Source organism: Cynoglossus semilaevis, chromosome 10, assembly GCF_000523025.1.
Source record: "Cynoglossus semilaevis isolate Cse_v1.0 chromosome 10, Cse_v1.0, whole genome shotgun sequence".
Lineage (NCBI taxonomy): Eukaryota > Metazoa > Chordata > Actinopteri > Pleuronectiformes > Cynoglossidae > Cynoglossus > Cynoglossus semilaevis.
This window is the reverse complement of record NC_024316.1, coordinates 19211024-19214858: the sequence shown is the minus strand read 5'-3', so window position 1 is coordinate 19214858 and position 3835 is coordinate 19211024. Positions and strand designations below refer to the sequence as shown.

Here is a 3835-nt window from a genome sequence, read left to right as displayed (position 1 = left end):
GGGGTGGGGTATGGGCAGGAAGTCTTCCAGTAAACAGAACTGACAGTATTGATAATCCCTGATCAGCTCAGCACTGGAACAGTTTCTACAGGACCCTGGTCTTGGACTGGACCAGGGTCCGTGTGTCTGAAGAGAAGAAGAAGAAGAGTTGACGATGATGGAGTGGTCCGACAGGGAGATGAAGCCAGGCAGGATTTGTCTGCTGATCCGTGCTTGTTGACTGTGTGTTGTTAAGGGCAGCATCTGTGGGAGTAGAGATGAGTGAGTGTAACTATGTGTGTGTGTGTGTGTGTGTCAGTGTCCAGCACAGTGAGGTGCTGACAGCTGGTGAACAGACATGCACGTTGGTGTGTGTGTGACTCCCAGGGTTTGATGGATGGGCTGGAACAGCAAGGCCATGGATAAGAGTGCAAACAAACTGGCTAATAAATGACAGCCACACAACAGTGGTGATGGGGGGTGGAGGGGGGGGGGGCATTCCCCGGCTCCTGATGCATGCCCACCATCAGAGGGAGCCATTTGTATAAAAGAAATGAAGAAGCTGTCAGTGAGATGAAAAGATTGTGAAGGAAATGGACCTGGAAGACTTTGGTGTGACGCAACGTAACAGCATGATCACAGCACGGTCAGAGCGGACAGTCCTGTCAGTCAGTCAGTCTGCTGTCAGTTGTTGAACTAGTCTTATTGAGAACCAGAACCCATTTTATAACCAGCTCGGTTTTCACCCACACGGAATTTGTTTTGGCCTACAGAGGAGTGGGCAAACACGGGATAGAGCAGTAATACAGTAAATAACCAGAGCAGTGGAACAGTAGATGGCACTGGTGAGTCTAAGAAATGTACATGGAGCTATACAGTTGGGTGGAAATATACAAAACAAATAAAGAAATATACAACATCTGGTAAAGTGAGTTAGATGGATGAGTCTTAAGATGCTCCATGAAAGCACTGATCTAAACCTTTATTGTGAAAATGAAGGATCTCTTCCTCCAGGATTGATTTAAAAAACAAGAAACCAAAACATAGTTCTTTGTTTCTTACAGTTCGATGTTGCTTTTCTTCCAATCGTTTACCATTTCTTTTATTGCGCCATGAATATCTCATTGGAATTACATGTGCCGCGCTTGTGCACGTTCACGCACTGTGTGTGTGTTCGCGTGTGTTCGTTAAAAACCTTTGGGGGAGGGGCTAAACACATTTGGTAACTGCTAAAATAACATTATTTCCGATATTTTATAGCGACTATCGCCGAGTTTGAATGAAGACAGAGCAGCAGGTGAGGCAGACACGAGCTCCAGAATGTTCTCTCCCTCACACACTGTACTCAGGTCCGTAAATGTCTTATTTTCTAAGTTTGTTGAACATCCTGCTCTTCCACAGTCTGACGAGTATCTCAAACGAAAAATTCGCTTTAAAATGCAGTGAGAAGACATATTGCAAACATTACCACGCCGCACCGAAGAGGGCAGGCGTGAGCACAACAGCGCTTAGTTGCTGCTGTTCTCGAATGAAGAAACTCGCCGCCAATTGGCGTTAACAGGAAGTCAAGTTCACTGAAGTTCATTGTAGCGGCCGTTTGTTTGTTAGTTGTTTTTTTTTACTGCCTTCTTTCAAAACGGAGTGATTCCCTGGACGATAATACTAACGTTACTAAAGTAACCACAGCGGTGACAGCGGCCACGGAGGCGGAGGCACAAGGAAGGAAACCAGGAGGACAATCAAGAGTGACGGAGGTTTGATGGAGAGCAGGTGCGTGGACTTCGTTGACAAACGCAGGTAAGGTCATGTTTTTCATTTTACAAACAACAAAAACAACATTAACAAATAAATAAACAAATAAAATGTGTAATGTAATCTGGTCGTTAAATAGCGAACTACAAAGACGAACTTGGCGAAAGTAGAGATTAGATCATTAATACATGTTGGTTCAGGTTCTGTACAGAACCGTTGCAGGTTGGGATGCACCGAAATAAAAATTCTTGGCCGAAACCGAAAATGAGAAAACCAAGGCCAAAAAACCGAAACCGAAACACGGATAGAAATGATTCTGCCAATTATTATTATAATTACCATCATTGTTGTCTGAGACCGTGAACTAAACCTCAATGAAATCAAGGCACTGTGATTGGAAACATTAATAATACATTAATAATACACATTAATAACACTGTGTTTGACTTTTTCCCTCCCTCCCCAGAAATGGTTATATCGTCACATGTCGAAATTTGGTGCATCCCTAGCTGTAGGTTCTGACACCAGTGTGTACGGCTGTAGGTTCTGACACCAGTGGGTACGGCTGTAGGTTCTGACACCAGTGGGTACGGCTGTAGGTTCTGACACCAGTGTGTACGGCTGTAGGTTCTGACACCAGTGTGTACGGCTGTAGGTTCTGACACCAGTGTGTACGGCTGTAGGTTCTGACACCAGTGGGTACGGCTGTAGGTTCTGACACCAGTGGGTACGGCTGTAGGTTCTGACACCAGTGTGTACGGCTGTAGGTTCTGACACCAGTGGGTACGGCTGTAGGTTCTGACACCAGTGTGTACGGCTGTAGGTTCTGACACCAGTGGGTACGGCTGTAGGTTCTGACACCAGTGTGTACGGCTGTAGGTTCTGACACCAGTGTGTACGGCTGTAGGTTCTGACACCAGTGGGTACGGCTGTAGGTTCTGACACCAGTGGGTACGGCTGTAGGTTCTGACACCAGTGGGTACGGCTGTAGGTTCTGACACCAGTGTGTACGGCTGTAGGTTCTGACACCAGTGTGTACGGCTGTAGGTGTACGTGCTCCTTGAGGCTGCTGGCGTGCGTGCGTGTGTGTGTGTGTGTGTGTGTGTGTGTGTGTGTGTGTTGCTTCTATATCTGGCTCTGTAATCCTTCACTGTTTTCTTTGCCACCCAGACAATATAAACAGAAGGTGCTGAGCCAATGGGGGCAGCCTTTATTTATTTATTTATTTATACATTTGTGTGTGGAGCTGTGTGTGTATGGGGGTGTAATGCAAAGTTCCAGGCTACAGCTGGAGGAATTGGACTTTGAGTCTGCACCTGCACCGGGGTAATTAATGTGGATGAAGTGGTAGTGACATAAATCAGTGTCTGTCGCACTGTCCTCAACAGGACTTTTCTGTTTAGGGTCAAAATCTTCCCACTCTGAACAGGATTAATCACGTCTCCAGCGCCTGTGTGTGTGTGTCTGTTTGTGTGTGTGTCTGTTTGTGTGTGTCTGTGTGTGCGTGGCTCTTTATGTGTCCAGGCCCATTTTTCCTGCACACTTGCACTGACAGCGTTGTAATCTTTTAGAGGACAAACCAACAGTGGAAAGTCGGACTCTTCAGTGCAGGGGCATAATTAGCCCCAGACCCCCCTCCAACCCCCGCCCCCCAGTGATGAATAGGTGAACCTTTTGTTTGCATTTGTCATGCTGCGGTGGCATTGTCACCAACATGAGAACACGTGGTGCAGAGGTGTGTGGGGTCACTGCCTTCAGAGGAGTGTGTTGATGAGCTGTGTGTGTGTGTGTGTGTGTGTGTGAGAGACTCCAGGTCTGGTTCAACAGTACTAGTGGTAGAACTGTGAACTACATTTCAGTATATGTGTATTTTTACTATTTATTGCTACGGTGCTCCAGTGTAACCCCCCCCCCAAGCCCTCTACCCCCGTCCAATCCAATGCCTTAGACTGATAGCCTCTGATTGATCTCATCAACTTCCTCATCTATTATTCATGTTGGTTGGAGGGAGGAGGGGCTAACAGAACCTGCACACAGAGACACTGAATCATATGTTTATTGTTCTGTTTCTGCTGGACATGAGCCTGGGGGGAGAGGCTGGGGG

The 3835-nt window shown here is 46.7% G+C and overlaps 1 long non-coding RNA gene across 2 annotated transcripts in view; it reads left to right on the top strand.

Moving 5' to 3' along the window:
• Positions 1 to 1543: 1543 nt before the first annotated feature.
• Positions 1544 to 3835, top strand: part of LOC107989147 (uncharacterized) — a 47012-nt gene continuing 44720 nt past the window's right edge. For both annotated transcript variants that reach the window (XR_003050881.1, XR_003050882.1), the window contains exon 1: positions 1544 to 1776. This is a non-coding gene — a long non-coding RNA (uncharacterized LOC107989147). The remainder of the gene's footprint in view (positions 1777 to 3835) is intronic.